Raw genomic sequence first — 19,692 nt, 5'->3', positions numbered from 1 at the left:
TCTAGTCTCTCCTGGTTTACCTGGATCGCAGGGCTCCATCTCCTCTCCTACATATGGCACCAGCTGGAAAGAAGACGCGTTATACACTAAGTTCCTCACATCATTGACACACGTCAAAACAACTGCATGACAAGTAATATTGTCAAAGGTGACAAGGCACAGATAGACAAAAAAACAGGTAGAGCTTGTGTATAGACAGAAAGACAAACATGTGCTTGATTCACACTAGAGGGCTGACCCGAATCGTACTGTACTGGCTAGGATCATTTATTTTGACATGATCCATTCCAGCATGGTTCCAGCAACTATGGCGAATGCATAACCAAGCCAGCCCAGTACAGCTTGGATAGGGTTAAGGGAGTGAAAGGGTAATGGAGGGATTTTGTACATAGACAGAAATTGAATTGAGCCCTACCTCTGGGAGTTCTTCCTGCAGGTCAGAGGTCATCTCCACACCGCGATCATAGAGGAGGCGGAGCTTGCGGAAGAGCAGGGCCAGCTGATGCAGGTGCTCCTGGAGTTTCCCGATGTGGTCTTGATACAGTCTGGCTCTGGGTCACCCCGTTAGGCAGCTGACAGACAGGGGGGACAACCACAGAATGAGGCTAAATACTATATTCTAGAGAACACTATAAACAGTATTACTGTATATTGAATCTCTATTTGGGAAACGCTTGATGAGACCGACAGACAGCACAACTCAATACATCATTCTTTAATGAACCTTCATTAAAGAATGGTAGTCAACTTATGGTGGTCAACTTAACAGCAGACATTTAAATGAGACAAGGATTAATACAGATGATATGAAAGCATAGTGTATATAATGAATGTGTCCATCTTTTGGTGAACACGCTATTATATTACCTGTGTGGCTCTTGTGGTCTGGAAGATCTCCATAGTGTGTGTGACGATGTCCTGGACGGTCTCCTGGCCGATGCAACAGAGTAACACGGGAGATCTCTCTCTGAGGGGGCATAGGGAGCTGGACGGGGCCTGAACCGGAGCCTAGGGGCAGGTGGTACTGCTGCTGCTGGGGGAGAATCACAGCCAGACCAAGCCCCTTCTGAAGTAAGGGTATAGCCATATGGGATCTAGGGAAAGAAAAGGGGAGGGAAGGGAGGTCAAAGGGCAAGAGGGGGTGTGGCACAATGGAGTTCACAGGTAAGCAAGCACTTGTAGGCAAAGTTGCACAATAAGTTTTTTTGTGTGTATTTTACCCCCTTTTTCGATGTTGTCTCATCGCTGCAACTCCCTAATGGGCTCGGGAGGCAAAGGTCGAGTAATGCGTCCTCCGAAAAATGACCAGCCAAACCACGCTTCTTAACACCCACCCGCTTAACCCGGAAGCCAGCCTCACCAATGTGTCGGAGGAAACACAATTCACCTGACGACCGAAGTCAGCCAGCAGGAACCCGGCTGGGTTGCTAATGAGCGATGAGCCAAGTAAAGCCCCCCCTGGCCAAACCCTCCCCTAACTGGGACAATTGTGCGCCACCCTACGGGACTCCTGATCACAGCTGGTTGTGATACCCGGGTCTGTAGTGACGCCTCTAGCAGTATTAGACTGCTGCGCCACTCGGGAGGACTCGCACAAGAAGCTTTTATCAAATATGAAAATCAAAGTAATACTGCTTACTAAACTAACCAAAGATTTGTGAAACCAAGCTAAAGATACTTGGGGAAGCATTAACTCGTGTGGCTCAGTTGGTAGAGAATGGTGCCTGCAACACCAGGACTGTGGGTTCAATTCCCACGGGGGACCGGTAGGGAAAAAGTATAAATCTGTATGCACTCACTATTATATAAGGACAAGAGTGTCTGCTAAATGACTAAAATGTAAATAACAACAGCGCCCTTGTTATGCTAGCTACCCCAATATTGGACTAATGGAGGCTAACATTACTCCTTATGGTCCAAGGACCTTACATGTTCTGTTTAAAGGCGAATTGGCTCTGGAAGCCAAAACAGCCAAATACTCCATCTAAACATAAATCGATTCTCAATTGCGGTACAGTTCTAGAAACATAAATCCTTCTACTTTCATATCATATCTAAATAATCTCACAAATGCACAATATAGACTTAGCATTTTAACATTTTTTTTAACAGTTGCAGCCGACAGTCTTTTTTCAGTGACAACACGTTTGTGGCGTTCTTCTTCCGTTTAGACACAGGTGTGTAATTCTATATGGTTATTCTATATTATAAACTGGGTGGTTCGAGCCCTGAATGCTGATTGGCTGACGGCCGTGGTATATCAGACAGTATACTGTACAACGGGTATGACAAAACATTCGTATCCCACACCTCATCGAGCCTCATTGCTTTATTATAGCATGGCATTGTTGAATAATCCTTTTTGATTGGCTTGAAGGGCATTCTAGAGCCTGCATTATTTCACTATAACGCACTGTATATTTGCGAGATAGAATTCAATGGCTAGTTCATTTTTACATGTATTGTTTGAGCTGCTTTTGAAAGCAAAAGTCGAATTGAAAACAGAATTGGTATTGTTGAATTCGATTTTCATAATAGCAAACTAGGACTGATTGTTTGGTTAGCTAAACTAGCAAGTCTGTTAGCTTCAGTAGTTGCTGTGGTAAACCAAACTATCTAGTAAACTTCTCCTCTATGTCAGTGGATGTTGAACACATAGTGGCCAATGTGTTAAATTATCGCCATGGTATAAAAGAGACAATCATCTCTGGGCTGTTCTCTGGAAAATAATGCAACTCCGTGGAAGGTCAACTTTAACAACTGACAACAGGATCCAAGGAGTGACGGAGACCTGAAGCACATCTGTCTTCCAAGGTGTTTTACAAGGCTGGATGACTGTAATGACATACCAGGAAACACATACAGCTCTTCAGAGAGAATACAAGGGCTCAACAAGAATGACACAGACCCATAGAGTATGAATGGCGTATAGTCGTAGATGAAAACACACTTTGTGAAATAAGTAATTTATCTTGTCAATTTTAAGATTTGTTTTTATTCTTTCACAACAATAATAAACATATTATATGTTGACATAACTCTGTTCCAAGTTTTTATATTATTATTTTGAAAAAAACGTTTTTTTTAAATGTGTTTTTATGGCACAAATAGGGACCAAAGATACTACACTGAACAAATGTATAAAATGCAACATGTAAAGTGTTGGTACCATGTTTTCATGAGCTGAAATAAAAGATCCCAGAAATGTTCTATATGCACAAAACAATTCTCACAAATGTGGTGCACAAATTTGTTAACTTCCCTGTTAGTGAGCATTTCTCCTTTGCCAAGATAATAACATCCACCTGATAGGTGTGGCATATCAAGAAGCTGATTAAACAGCATGATCATTACACAGGTGCACCTTGTCCTGGGGGAAAAAAAGGCCATGAGCAGTTTTGTCACACAACACAATTCTACAGATGTCTCAAGTTGAGGGACCGTGCAATTGGCATGGTGACTGCAGGAATGTCCACCAGAGCTGTTGCCAGAGAACTGAATGTTCATTTTTCTACCATAAACCACCTCCAATGTCTTTTTAGAGAATTTGGCAGTACGTCCAACCAACCTCACAACCGCAGACCACGTGCCAGCCCAGGACCTCCACTTCCGGCTTCTTTACCTGCGGGATTGTCTGAGAGCAGCCACCCAGAAATTGAGGATTATTTCTGTCTGTAATAAAGTCCCTTTTGTGGGGAAAAACTCATTCTGATTGGCTGGGCCTGGCTCCCAGGTAGGTGGGACTATGCCCACCCAGTCTGAGCCCCTGCCCAGTCATGTGAAATCCATAGATTAGGGCAGAATACATTTTTTTCAATTGACTAATTTCCTTATATGAACTGTAACTCAGTAAAATTGTTGAAATTGTTGCATGTTCCGTTTATATTTTTGTTTAGTATAGTAAAACAACAAAGGCTAGGGTCTATTTTTCTCAATTTCCGCCTGACTGACGTGCCCAAAGTAAACTGCATGTTTCTCAGGCCCTGATGCAAGGATATGCATATAATTGCTACCATTGGAAAGAAGACACTCTAAAGTTTGTAGAAATGTTAAAATAATGTAGGAGACTATAACACAATAGATATGGTAGGAGAAAATCCAAAGAAAAACCAACCAGAATTATTTGTTTTGAGAGACCATGCTCTTCCAATGGAACATATAGGGAAATAATAAAATCTAGCTCCCAGTATGCTATTCCTATGGCTTCCACTGGGTGTCAGTAGTCTTTGTTCAAGGTTTCAGGCTTGTTTCTTCCAAAACGAGTAAGAAATATGAGTTTTACTACAGGGACACAGACTTGGAAATTCGATGAAGAGGATACACACCTGTTAATATTATTTTCCTATTGAACATACTTCTTTCCGTATGAAATATTATAGTTTAATTACATTTTAGGGTATCTGAGGATTAAATAGAAACTTATTTTGACTTGTTGGAATAAAGTTTAGGGGTACATTTTCGGATTCCTATCTTGGCATGTTGAACGAGTGGATTAATCAAATCGATGGCGCCAACTAAATAGACTTTTTGGGATATAAAGAAGGATTTTATCAAACAAAACAACACTACATGTTATAGCTGGGACCCTTTGGATGACAAATCATAGGAACATTTTCAAAAGCAAGTGACTATTTAATCGCTATTTGTGAATTTATGAAAACGGTGCCGGTGGAAAAATATTTTGATGTGGGGCGCCATCCTCAAACAATCGCGTGCTTTCGCTGTAAAGCCTACTGTAAATCGGACAGTGCAGATAGATTAACAAGAATTCAAGCTTTTAACCGATATAAGACACTTGTATGTACCTAAATGTTTAATATCCATAATTTGTATGATTATTTATTTGAATTGTGCACCCTCCAGTTTCACCGGAAACCTTAAACAACAGGATATCTGAACTTCATCGTCCATCAAGTGCATCCCTTTATGTATGTGGTATATGCTTCCTGGAACCATTAATGATGAATCCTAGCCTTGTGCGATGGAGCAATATCCAGCGGAAAAACTCATCAGTAGATGGATACACCGCTGCCATCAAGGTATGCACCTGATTGGCAACGACGTTCAGATATTCTGCGGCATTCAAGCGTTTATCTACCAGTATCAATGGGCCCCATGTCTGCAACTAAAACACACTCTACAACATTAAACTGCCACCACAGTAATTACGTTAGGTTTCAGCCTGTCACTGTATTTCATGGAATTGAAGATCTACCACGTGAAGTGGCCACTTATTTATTTAAATGTATTTACTCCAAACACACAGGGTCCCAGTGGAGTAATGGAAACAGTGCCAACAAAAGAGGAGAAGTGTTAATGTTACCTTGATTAAGCAACTCTTTGTGTTTAAACACAAAGGGATACTGAAGGTGACAACTATATTGACATGTACTTTAGCGGGCACATTGTTCTAAAAAATATTCTGACTGAAGTAGTTATCTTGTAACAAGTAGCCATCTTTCAGCTGGCATAATATGGACATGTTACGCTTTGCAATGTTAATGACAATGGATTAGTGATCTAATAGCGGCAGATGTGACAAAATGTTTAGCATTCAATTTTACTGAGTTAAAATGTAATTACATTAGGTCAAAGTTCACTGTAATATCCTGTAAACTAGTGTTTTCCATAACTTGTAGCTGGCGTAATATGGACATGTTTTGCAATGTTACTGACAATGGATTTTTTTTCAGATTTTTCAGGGGGTGCTGCAGGACCCTCAGCACTCCTACTTCCCACGGCTATGCGCTGATATAAAAGATGAGGTCATTATGCTTCCAAAACGTACTGCTAGCAATGAGTGTTAATGTTCCGATCGAGAGTCAGAGCTCTTAAAACTCTCCAGAAGACGCCTTCGTCCAATGACTGTTATGTTTCTTAAAGTCTGATTTAGCGTTTACTTGTGTAAATTACAGTTACATACCAAAGAAAATCAGGAAGCCTGTCTAGACTTGGATAGCGTTGAATTAGCAAAATAAACCAAGTTGAGTGAATGTTATTGTTTGTTAACCATACTGTTACATAGCTAGCTAAGTTAGTTAACGTTGGCTTGCTAAATAATTTGTAAGGGCTGTCTGAAGAGAGAGACCAAGGTGCAGCGGAGTTAGTGTTCATCATAAGAATTTAATAGACCAACGTGAACACTTTACAAAAACAAGAAAACTGACAGCCAAAACAGTCCTGTCAGGTGCAAACACTAACAGAAACAATTACCCACAAACCCCAAAGGAAAAGTAGGCTACTTATGTGTGACTCCCAATCAGCAATAACCCTCTACAGCTGTGCCTGATTGGAAGCCACACGGCCAAAATAAACTAAACAAACCAACCTACACACTTCTCTTCTGCCACGTCCTGACCCAACTACACCCTCTACTGGTCAGGACGTGACATAATTAATAAAATACTATGAAGCAAGTGAAATAAAAACACATCTATTTAAGGTGTAAAGTGGTGTCTTTTCAATATTATCAGCTGTGATTTATTGTAGCTACGTGTCTGGTTTATTTCTAAATGTGTTTAGAGTCAACACACTTGCCGCGTTCAAAACAACTGGGAACTCGGAAAACGAGCTCCAACTGTGAAAAATCGATTTGATACAATCATCCAACTCAGAATTCCAATATGGCTGCCAAAGCAATGCCATATATGGATATGTGTGTGTGTGACGTCTGAACTCAGTAGCTCTACTCTCATTGGTCCTAACGATTTGTTTACGTTTTTATCATACTCACCCATCTAGTTATTTGAAGCTAGCTAGCTAGTGTTAGCTAAACAATCGCCAGCAGATCGTTTTGTGAATAGAACTCGTGTGCATCGCAATCAGTTTAAATTGTATTAAATATTTTTTGTTGCAAACTAGCTAAGTAGCTATCTATCTATACCCATTTCTAATGAGCCATATCTCTTGACTGTGTTGCAGGCTACATGCATATTTATGGTGTTAGAAGTGGTTTTATATTAAATTTACCTGCACATGTACCTAGCTACCAGACTGTAACTATATTGCAGTGTCTTCCAGAGTCAATACCAGAGTTTTTTTTTACATTTTCAACAAGGTTTTTAAAAAAAAAATTCAACAAGGTTGCTTTGAGACCTAACAAACATTGTTTACCAAAACCAATTTAAAATACAAAAACAACAAATCACCATAGGGCATTTCCTTAATCCCACCTGGCCTATCAGAGGTTAAGACGGAGCCACCAGCAAATTGCTTACACCTATACAATACTTCTAGATCTACACAACACGTTTCTAAGGGCTATGGTTTATTTGGGTTTCAGGGATTAGTGCCAATGGACCAGGCCCAGATCAACACTGCATTTATGTGGTCTAATGGCCAACCCCACAATAACAACAGACTCAATCTGTACTATTAGGTATAATAGGCCTGACTATACTAGGGTTAGTAGGGATCAGGCTTTCCTGACCTGTCATGGCATGTAGGGCATTGGTCACCAACCCTGTTCCTGGAGAGCCACAGGGCATGCAGTGGAGGGTTTGTAAGTGTTGGGCTTGACCCCACTGCTTACCCCACAGCTCCACATGGTCAAATAGTGTCTAATGTGATGTCGCATCATGCTATTTAATTACTCTACAACATAGCTACAAGTTTAAGAGCAGGTAAGGTAGCTCGACTAGGCCTACTTATTATAGGCAGGGTTGGATGATGACCACTTAGTACCCGCAGGGCAGGTCATCAGTTACCTTGGTCTTGAAGGGGAGGCCAATATCTGCAATTGCAACGTCATCGTAGGTTAAGACTGATTCGTCAGTGTGTGTTAACATTAATAACTGCATTTAAACCTGAAATGTTTATTTGTATATGTTTCATGATGTATCTGATCAATTATGTTCCAGAGCGGTCTCAGGCACTGCATCTCAGTGCTAGAGGCGTCACTACAGACCCTGGTTCGATCCCAGGCTGTATCACAACCGGCCGTGATCAGGAGTCCCATAGAGCAGAGCACAATTGTCCCAGCGTAGTCCAGGTTATTAGGGGAGTGTTTGGCCGGGGTAGGCCATCATTGTGTAATAAGAATAGATTTTTTAACTGACTTGCCTAGTTAAAGAAAGGTTAAATAAATAAATAATAATATTGATCTCTCTTTCTCTAGTTCAGGAGCCAAGGAGAGAGGACGTGCATAGAGAGGAGAGGGCCAACCCACAATGTATTTATGCACTTTTGTAGATCACTTGCTTTGATCCAACTGATAAAAGATTCCACCAGGATATGTGAAACAGTGCAAAGTACAATTGACTTAATATTGGTGTCTTATAAATCTAAAATATCGCAGAGTGGAGTAATAGTATATGGAATCAGTGATAATTTTATTACATTTTGTTCAAGTGTCACGGAAATTTTTGAATCCCAATGATAATAATTAACAATCAATAAGCCTTGACTAATCCCCAAGGTTTGTAAGACATTGGGTTAAGAATAATTAGACAAGGACTCAGCTTTCTGCAAAAGGTCTGTACAGTTTATTCAGAGAACATTCTGAGGTCCATTAAACAAAGATGTTAATTTTATGCTCACTCCCCGCTTACGCACATACCTACACACAAACAATAGATATCCTACGCACATACATACACACGAACAGTAGGTGAATTGTATCCCTCCCCGGACTTCTCTCCACTGTTAATCACTACCCAGCGCTGCCTGTTCCTTTCCCCCGAGATTAGGGGGACCTTGAAGGTTACTCCCTGTTTTCTCCTAAGTCTCTCCAGGTCGGGTCACACACATGTCGACAGTTCCCTTAGTCTAACTAACACACACACACATTTCCCTTTCTCCCGGGTCTTCTACTAGACCTTATGGGACTTACGTTCAGTACTTTAATTATTCATTACACATGCTACATGAATTACTAATCAGTTACGTTTCAGGGATGGATTCTTTATTCATTTACCTTTATTATATAATTCCCTTATCAACAAGGAGGATTTTTAAAGATATATTTAAGTGTCACTAAACCGTTAGAATCAAAGAACTCAAAAAATACTGTGTTGAAAAGTTTAGGGAGGAAGTGGGTCAAATTGGCTGGTCACCTGTGCTAGATGGTGTATGGGTAGACAGTGCCTGGGAAGTCTTTAAATGTAGATTCCTTGATGTGGTTAATGTGATGGCTCACATTAGACGGGTCAGGGTAAAGCAGAGATCTAGCCAGTGTGCAGTCCAGAATAAGGCCTAGAAAAAAACAGCCTGATTTGGTCCTATATAAACATCACAGAAATGAAGCACAGAGCAGGATGGATGAAGCTAAAAAGCTTTGGAAATCATTTTAAGGAACTAGGCTGTAGTAGTACTACCAAAAACAAACTAAACAGTATTGGACTGAACATCAAGGGGGAGATGGTATATGAAAAAGTAGAGGTTGCCAATGAATTCTACTCTTTTTTAACTTCCGTTGCCAGTAAGCTGGTTAGCAAGCTGCCCACCAGTTCTGGTTTGTATGGAAGCAATCAAGTCAAGAAGTATTATGTAGAGTTAGGGGTTCAGCCAAGCTCTTTTTCTTTTGCAAAGATGGCAACAGCCAGAATAGTCAGTATGCTGGCAGAGCTTAAATGCTCCAAAGCCACAGGCCTGGATAATATTCCCGCAAGGTTTCTAATAGATTCTGCCGAGAAAATTGGCCCTTGTATTACACATATCGTTAATCTCTCTCTTGAACAAGGTACCTTTCCCAGGGACATGAAACAAGCTAAAGTTATACCTCTGTATAAGAAGGGGATAAAGTCTGACCCTGGGAATTACAGGCCTGTATCTATCCTGTATCTACGGGAGGTGTGAGTATGGCCAATAAAGTGCTAGAGAAGGCTATAAGAGGCGAATACCAGGACTAAGTTTTTGGCTAGAAAGTCCAAGCTGCTTGATAAGGACTCCACGAAAGTGCTAGCTATTGCCCTCATTCAATGCCATTTTGACTATGCTAGTACTTCCTGGTTTTGGGGCTTATCTAAACTTATGAAGGGGAAGCTCCAGATAGCCCATAATTAGCTGATCAGGGTAGTATTGAAGGTGAGTCCACATACTCACATAGGCAGGTGCTGCTTTCAGGAACTAAACTGGCTGCCTGTTGAGGCTAGGGTGTCTCAGATTAGTCTAGGTTTGGTTTACAGGAGTATTTATGGTCCTGCGCCCAGATATCTAAGTGATTACTTTCCTCGTGTTAGGGATGCACATAATCACAGCACCAGATCAGGTGTTGCTGATGTGTGCTTATACAGGTTCAGGAGTAATGCTGGGAAAGGTACTTTCTTGTATACTGAAGCCTCAGAATGGAATGAGTTGCCTCTGCCCATAAAAACAACGTCCTCTCTGGGCAGCTTTAAAAAATAAAGTAAAAATATGTTTGATGTCTTCTGTGCCCATATGAATAACCCCTATGATGTAACTGGAATGATGAGATAGATGTTCTTCTTCTCTGTTTTTGTTTTATTATTTCTCTGACATACTGTGTTCGATCTACCATACTGTGTTCGTCTAGCCATCTCGTCTGAAAGAGGACCACAATGGAAATAAGTCCCAGACTTTATTGTGTGTTATCCTCCATGATTTTATTCATATGCATGTATGGCTTTTTCAAGTTTTATGTGTGCTTGTTTTTTAAAATGGTCGCATTAATAAACTAAACTAAAAAAAAGGAGGGACGTGGAGAGAAAGATGTATGTTAAGTGCAATTTCACCAATATGAAATGCTGGCAGCGTCTCACACTAAGCAGTGAGATCTCCACTTCAAATTCAAAGCACACTGCACAACATGTCCTGATAGTTTGCCTTCACACTGAGCAATTTCACAAGCTGATTGTTTACAATTGAGTCTCTTCCTTCCTTCTGTGTGTACGATAGCTGTAAATACATTGGGAGACGATGAAGGCCATTCTAATAATGTTGTTGACCCAGCCATACTGTGCTAGCAAGGGAGCCTTGTCCGCCGCATACAGCGTAATCTAGACATTTATCGGGATGCTGTGGCTTGTGGCAAATTCATGGCTAAAATTACACAGTGACATATCAATTAGTCATGACTAGTGCTTAAGGCTGTTGCGGTGACCGTATTACCGCCACACTGGCAGTCACGAGTCATGAAGGCAGTCAAATTCCACGTGACCATTTAGTCATGGTAATTAGGCTTCTCCAAGCTCTGATGCTGTTGATTGTCATTATTAGCCTACCAAACTTGCTAACTGCCTGGTACTCAGCACTCTATTGTCCCTCTAGTCACTCTGACATCAATACAAATGTAATCGAAAAATCTAATAAAACACTTCATGAGAGCCCATGAGCTCATGTTGAGCGACATTTCTATAGGCTTCTATTAAAAAGAGGAGGATCCCATCAGCTTTCTATAGGCTAGGCCTACTATATTTATTTCTCAACTTTCCTAATATTAAGCACATTGCTTATATTTACAACAGGAGTTAGCCTACCTGGCTGGCATGAAAATGGAAAAGCGTTCTCCCTTCACTAATTGTTATTATAATACCGCATTTTCTCCTCAATTGGTAGTTACAGTCTTGTCCGATCACTGCAACTCCCTTACGGACTCGGGAGAGCCATGCGTCCTCTGAAACACGACCCCGCCAAGCCGCACTGCTTCTTGACTGCTCGCTTAACCCGGAAGCCAGCCGCACCCAATGTGTTGGAGGAAACACCGTACAACTGGTGACCGTGTCAGCGTGCATGCGCCCGGCCCGCCACAGGAGTCACTAGAGAGTGATGGGACAAGGACATCCCGGCCGGCCAAACCCTCCCCTAATCCGAAAGACACTGGGCCAATTGTGCGTTGCCTCATGGGTCTCCCGGTTAGGCCTGCAGCGACACCGCAAGGGATCAAACCCGGATATGTAGTGATGCCTCAAGCACTGCAGTGCCTTAGACCGTTGCTCCACTCGGGAGGGCCCTCCATTCGCTATTTAAGTGCACAGATGACATGTATTTTCTTCCTGCTGGCCTTGTTTCAAGACAGGTGCATGACAATGGTCCATTCTAAATCAAAACAAATTTCACTCATATATTTTTTAGGTATATGTAAAGACAAGATTAAATCAAGAATAGTCTGAAGGGTGACAATATCACTTGTGAATTATAGATTATCCGTCGTGAATGATGCCCAGCATAAGGCAAGAAGCAATGCCTTTTTTTGTGACTTTTTCGAATCATAATCGCACACCTCATGTATCCTAGCCCATAGGCCTATATGTTTTGATAAGTGGTCAACTAAAGTGGCCAAATAACTTCTTAAAAATAAGCACATTGATGCGCTTTACAAGGCATACATAAGCAGCATGTGAGTTTCAAGTTTGGGGAAGTTCATTTTCACCATAAAAATGCACCTTTATAGTAAAAGCATTACATACAATATTCCATCTGCGGTCACTTTTGACAATGATGTTTTCCGCTAATGGAACATTCGCGTTTAGAAGGGCACAATGCAGCACTCCGCTAAAGGCATGGGTTTTTGTAGGGTGCATTACAGCCACACAAAGGGGATGCCACCGTGAAATTTGAGGCATTATCAAGTGCTTGTCAAATTTTTTCAAATCATCATTAGAGTCGCATCTTGCAGCCTTACAATGTATAAAAAATCTAATCATATTGCCCAACGTTTGTAGCACAACATTAATAACGCTAAATTAAGCATATTAAGTATGTTACCTGTTTCTTTGTTAACCGCTCAACACAGAATAGCCACATGTGCGCACTCCCTCAAATCGTTTTGAGAAAATATCCTTTCTATTTTATTCAGCTTTGTTCAATGCTATATACTATAAAATAATTTAAAATAAGCAAATATTGTCTGTTAAATGGTTGGGATGATGGGTTGTAGGAAGCTCCTGTTTTCTGATTGGAGGAGATGGGCAAAACGTCATTATGTCATTATGACCGTTTCAATTCCACAGTAGCCTGTCAAGTACAATGTCATTTTGTTATTTGACAGATATAGCAACAATATAAGTCTGTAAAGAAAAATTATAAATGACAGATAATTTGACTTTATCGAACTAAGAATATGTTCAAATAGAACATTGCCTATATTTGTGAGTTTATAAGTGTATTTAGATCACATCGATAAAAGGATATCTTGTGGTAAACAGGGTCTGTGAAGTCTACAATGTGCAACCCTTTTGGGTAATGTAGAACGGAATAGCATTCACAAATTTCTACAAATTCTCCAAAATAAGCCATGATCATTGTAGGGGTAAGGGTTTAGTGTGTAATAATTAAGCAATAAGGCCCGAGGGGGCGTGTTATATGGCCAATATTCCACGGCTTTGGTGGTGTTCTTACGTACAACACAACGCGGAGTGCCTGGACACAGGCCTTAGCCGTGGTATATTGGCCATATATCATAATCCCCCGAGGTGCCTTATTGCTATTATAAACTGTTTACCAACGGAATTAGAGCAATACAAATAAGTGTTTTGTCATAATCGTGGTATACGGTCTGATATACCACAGCTGTCAGACAATCAACATTCAGGGCTCGAACCACCAAGTTTACAATGGAGAATATACTACATTTGCATTACGTTTAGTCTTCATTTCAGATACCTCTCTTTCTAGTCCCTGGGCTTGTTGAGTTGTTCTCCTTCCCCAACCTCTTCTGCAAAATGTTATGATTTAGCTTTTTACCCGAAACCATCCCTCCAGGTGCATAATGCCTGCAATCTTTCTGGACTTGCAAGAGGCAGAGTGACCTGATAATGGGGTTTCGGATCCGCAACCAGAAAAGACTGTGCTTATCTGCTATGATTGCCTCATCCAAGCTCAACAATCTCTATAAGGTTTATCAACATACCGGCACAAAAATGTTTTAACCTTACTGGAGTCAGGTCCAAAATTATTGGCACCCTTGATGAAAAATGAACAAATAAGGCTATGAAAGAAATAATACAAATACTGAGCTATATTGAATGCTAAAAATATATGGGGAAATGATATTATTTTTAGATTAATATATTGGCTTAGAGAAAAAGATTTTGTTTCAATACCTTTCAATATCTCACCTTGCGAGGATGACTGCACTGAGCCTTTTCCTAAAAAGTTTTATGAGATTGGAGAACACATTGGGAGGGATCTTAGACCATTCCTCCATACAGTATCTTTCCAGACCTTTGATATTGTCACGCCCTGACCTTAGAGAGATGTTTTATTTCCTCTATTTTGGCTAGGTCAGGGTGTGATGTGGGGTGGGCATTCTATGTTGTGTATTTCTTTGTTTTGGCCGAGTATGGTTCCTAATCAGAGGCAGCTGTCTATCGTTGTCTCTGATTGGGAATCATACTTAGGCAGCCTTTTCCCCTCCTATGTTTGTAGGTAAATATCATTTCTGTGTGTGTTTTGTGTGCGCCTCAGTTGCGTCACGTTCTTTTTCTGTTTTCCTGTTTATTGTTTTGTTCGGTTTCACCTTAATAAAGGATGTGGAATTACAGGCACGTTGCGCCTTGGTTGATTTACGACAGGGAGTTTGAAGATAGCGAGCGTGACAGATATTCTTCGTCTGTGTTTATGGACTGCCCTCTTCAATTCAAACCACAGGTTTAAAGTGGGGTTCAAGTCCGGAGACTGAGATGGCCATTGCAAAATGTATATTCTTTTTGTGGTCAATTAACAATTTCTTTGTGGATTTTGATGTGTGCTTGGGGATATTTTCTTGTGGAAAAGTGTCAGCCTCCTGGCAGAGACAACCAGGTTTCTGGCTAAAATGTCCTGGTACTGGGTAAAGTTCATGATGCCATTGAGAACATCTTGATCAAGGGTGTCAATTATTTTGGACCTGGCTGTACGATGTCGTGGTGGGGCAGCATGCGTCACGTGTCTCCATGACCCTGTTGGCCGAACCCTCAGTATTGCCCAGGCCATATGCTCCGCTAGGAGTTAAAAAGGAAAGCAAGTCAAATGTCACCACCAGCCTATATATGACTTTACAAATCTCAAACTTACTGAAATTACAGCTTGAATACTCAGTGGTTTTTTTTCCCTTAATGGCCCCCGTACTCACTCAGGTTGTACCACTGATATACAAAGATTTGAGACAACGGTTTTGTAAATATTTTGTGCCAAACAACTTGTGTTAAATGTGTTGTATAACCTAAGTGTGTATGTGTTTGTTTTTCAGGTTGAAGATACCCTACATCCAGCTCTCCTCAAGATGAGTGTGTGTGTATATTTATAGGTATGTTATTTCTTATTCATTATTGCATACATACTGTTCTGATCTAATGAGATGGATGTAGGATATTCTATGCCTTTCCCAGTCACGGAGAACCAAAACGTGCAAAAGTTAGGATATTGTGGTAGTACATACATTTTTCACAGGTTTGGGTTAGGCAGACTCTTCAATGTCACTTTTCTCAACATCTTAGACCCCAAATGTTGTTAATGAATTTTTTTTTGTAATATTTATAGATAGAGGGCTGAAAACCTAAGCCGAATGGGTTACAAATGAACATTTCTCACTATATTGCCTCTTACACAGATCACAAGTTTGGGTAGATTTTCCACGTCAGATTTTTCAATACCACTTGTCTCAACATATTAGACCCCAAAGGTTGCCAGGTCAAGCTGTTTCTCATATATATACATACAAGTGATGGACATTTAACCAGAGTAATGGAGAATTATTATTTTTTTTACATTTATTGTCTTGAGTGAATAACATAAAAATCCCATTTTTGTATATGCAATAGGTTATGACAATTAGGAATAATTTAAGTGACCTTATGGTGAGAGCGACGGTGAGACGATGATTGGATTATTATTCACATTCTTTAATTCAAGTTCTGTTTTGTACACACCTCTCTGTACACACAAAAACAACCCCAATGTGAATGAAGAAAATATCCGTGGAAGGGTGATCCAAACAGGAAAGTTAGTTGTTTGCATCTAAACGGTGAAAAACATCCACATCCACATATCCACATTTGGCTTTGTATTCACACACATCTATTCCCTGCCCTTAAGCAAGAGGGCTGAGCTCATTACATCCCACATGGTCATAATAACTTAAATGAATTAAGTTTTGACCAGTTCAAAGCCAGGCTGAAACTCTCCCCCAAAATAGTCTTTATCAACAGGGTCATATTGACCTTTGAGGGTAGAATGTGGTTTATTAAACATCAAGGAGTAAAACTGTGGGCTAACTGAGACCAACTCTTTGATTTTTGGAGGAACGGCTCTGCATGCAAGTCCATCTCTCGTGAGTTATTAGCTACAATATCTGCTGTACAGAAACTATTCCACAATGGGTGGTACGACATACACATAGTTCTGCAGTAGACTAAAAACACCTGTTGCCAGTCAACATACATAAGGACCTGTCTAATCTAATCTAGTCTGCCTGTCCTCTGATCATGCAGGTAACATCAGTGGATCAATTCTCTATATGGTGTCAAGGGGGAAGAAAACTGACAATTAAAAAACAACATGTACAGAAATACTGAGATGAAAAAAACTACATTTTTAAAAAGCACGAGTAAAAACACTGACCAAGCTCTGTCCCACTCTCAAAATAATATCACCCAGTAATACACTGAGTAAGTACAACACCGCTCATTCAGCTCTTTCTTTCCACTCTTCTTTCAGCTCATCCTCCACTCTCATCCTCCACTCTCCCATTCTAATGGGTCATGCTGTGAGCCACTGACCTGTGTGTTCCTCAGGCAGCAGCAGATGTCTTCTACAGGGGCAGGGTGGTCTGGCTGGGACCCTCTTGACCTATGTGTTCCTCCTCAGCCAGCAGCAGATGTCTTCTACAGGGGCAGGGTGGTCTGGCTGGGACCCTCCTGACCTGTGTGTTCCTCCTCAGCCAGCAGCAGGTGTCTTCTACAGGGGCAGGGTGGTCTGGCTGGGACCCTCCTGACCTGTGTGTTCCTCCTCAGCCAGCAGCAGGTGTCTTCTACAGGGACAGGGTGGTCTGGCTGGGACGCTCCTGACCTGTGTGTTCCTCAGCCAGCAGCAGGTGTCTTCTACAGGGGCAGGGTGGTCTGGCTGGGATGTTCCTGACCTGTGTGTTCCTCAGCCAGCAGCAGGTGTCTTCTACAGGGGCAGGGTGGTCTGGCTGGGACCCTCCTGACCTGTGTGCTCCTCAGGCAGCAACAGGTGTCTTCTACAGGGGCATGGTGGTCTGGCTGGGATCCTCCTGACCTGTGTGCTCCTCAGGCAGCAGCAGGTGTCTTCTACAGGGACAGGGTGGTCTGGCTGGGATCCTCCTGACCTGTGTGTTCCTCCTCAGCAGGCAGCAGGTGTCTTATACAGGGACAGGGTGGTCTGGTTGGGACCCTCCTAACTGGTCCCCAGCTACAGACGCTTTGTGACGGACCACCTCTGTGACATTAAACGCTTGCTGCAGGACCAAACACATTCCCATCAGAGACTTACGCATTTATAAATGATTCATTAACCATTCATAAACTAATTATAAACCCCTTGTAAAGGGAGCCTGATTGTAAAATGCCATTTTGCACCATAAAGCTCACAAAATGTTACACAAAGTTATAATAGTTGATAGTAGGAGAGTGCATTAAGAGTAACGCACCCTCCATTTGTTCTTGGCAAATTTAGTGTTCTTGGCGCTGACAGACTCACGGATGTTTTTATCCAAGGCTGTGTCTCCAGTAATCCTGTCACGTCCTGGCCAGTATAAGGGTTAATTAGTATTGTAGTTTGGTCAGGACGTGGCAGAGGGTATTTGTTTTATGTGGTTCAGGGTGGTGTGTTTGTTTTAAGGGTGTTTGATTTAGTATTTCCGGGTTTTTGGTTGATGGTCTATGTTTATGTATTTCTATGTGTAGTCTGGTGAGTGTGTTTCTATGTTGTGTTGATTGGGGTTGGGACTCTCAGTTGAAGGCAGGTGTTGTCTATCTGCCTTTGATTGAGAGTCCCATATATTAGGGTGTGTTTGTGTTTGTTATTTGTGGGTGATTGTTCTGTGTTTCGCCTTGTGCCTTACCAGACTGTTTTTTGTTGATCGTTCGTGTTTTGTTATTTTTTTTGTACGTTCATTATGTAGTTAATAAAAGTCAAGATGAGCCTGCACATACCTGCTGCGTTTTGGTCCTCCTTCACCGACGACAACCGTGACAAATCCTGAGGGAGGGTGAGCGACACGAGGGCCAGGCTCTGTTGGGGAAGCGCAATAATATGTGGAAGATGGTGTGTGTCTTTAGCTAAAAAAACACCACAGGGACACACACAACGATTTATACATCTCTCATCTGAGAGTGGAGGACTACCGCATCTGAGTCGAAGATATCGTCGAGAAAGGGGGTGGAGAGAGAGGAACGTGAAAAAATAATAATTCCAGTTAAACAAGATGTAAAAGACTGAAGACTGGACATACTTAAATTAGGAGTTGTGATGAGGGGGAAAAAATCGATACAGTTACGTATCGCAATATTATTTTTGATATATATCGTATTATTTTGACAATATCGCAATATTATTTGTGCGCAAATTAGCTGTACCTGCACCAAAACTCCAGTGTTTTTCCATATGCTGAGCAATATGTTTGGCACATCGAATTGCAATAAAATCACAGTATCGAATCGCAATACATACAGAATTGCGAGAATCGCAATACATATTGTATCGGCACCTAACTATCATGATAATATTGTATTGTGAAGTCCCTGACAATTCCCAGCTCTAACCAGGAATGGACAATGTTAGGCCAATTTATCACTAGTCCATAATGTAATAACTGCCAATAACGTAATAGCTTTTTACATTTCTAATGTAATAACCAGTCTCCTGGCCCCTAGCGAAAGCTAAAGAAAGAGAAAAATAAATAGATATGTGTAGTACCCATGATGCTATAATCCACACCAGCATCCCCTGCCAGTATCATAGTTAGGTGGTAGTCCATCAGACGGAAGTACATCAGAGAGATCAGACAACATAAACAGACTGAAGGAATGAGTGTGTGTGTATTCACCAGGTAGGTAGAGGCAGGAGGTGGCTGTGTGTGTGTGCGCGACTGCGTGCAGGTGTATGTGTCTATGTTACGACTAACCAGAGACGTGGAGGCTGCGGGATGATTGTAAGGGTACCACCAACACGGTCCTTTAGATGTCGATGTACTGAACGAACAGCGCCACCAGCAGGTAGAGGAAGAGCAGGGAACTCAAACAGTTGGCTGCTGTCCAACGGGACGTCATGGATCCGGGAGGGACGGACAGGTTCTGGAGTGATGAGGGCCGAGACCATATCTGCACCCCTGGGGTGAGATTGAAGTTGACAGTGGCACTACACATATAGAGCCCCACAGTAGAGGTCTCATAATACCCAAAGGGAATTTTAGAAACACTTAAAATAAGGTCTGTGTTGGCAGGAGCAGCGGTGCCCTATATGTCCCTGGTTACTCTGGTGTAGGCAGGGTTAGCGTAAAAGCACTTTGTGACAACTGCTGATGTAAAAACAAAAAAGGCTATATATAATTTGGAGTGATTGTAGTAGAAGTAGAAGTGATACCCCTCTTAACGGTCAGGTTGGAAGTAGCGGTGCCAAAACGTCAATATGGCTGGGATGTCCACCGTCCTCTCCACCCCAAACACCTCCACTCCCACCATCTTCTGTCTGCCGTCTGCACCCCAGCATTAACCACACAACATGGTCAATACACATTCAAATCAAACAAAACCTCATCCTCAGGCTATTGCGCACAGCGCATGTTAGCCTGGGATA

General features: G+C 41.6%; 1 pseudogene; it reads right to left on the bottom strand.

Annotated features, from left to right (window-relative positions):
• Positions 1 to 210: 210 nt before the first annotated feature.
• On the bottom strand, positions 211 to 19,124 carry LOC115175991 (mediator of RNA polymerase II transcription subunit 30-like; annotated as a pseudogene).
• Between the last annotated feature and the right edge of the window lie 568 nt (positions 19,125 to 19,692).

This window comes from Salmo trutta, chromosome 36 (genome assembly GCF_901001165.1).
Source record: "Salmo trutta chromosome 36, fSalTru1.1, whole genome shotgun sequence".
Taxonomy (NCBI): domain Eukaryota; kingdom Metazoa; phylum Chordata; class Actinopteri; order Salmoniformes; family Salmonidae; genus Salmo; species Salmo trutta.
This window is presented reverse-complemented; position numbering and strand designations above follow the sequence as displayed.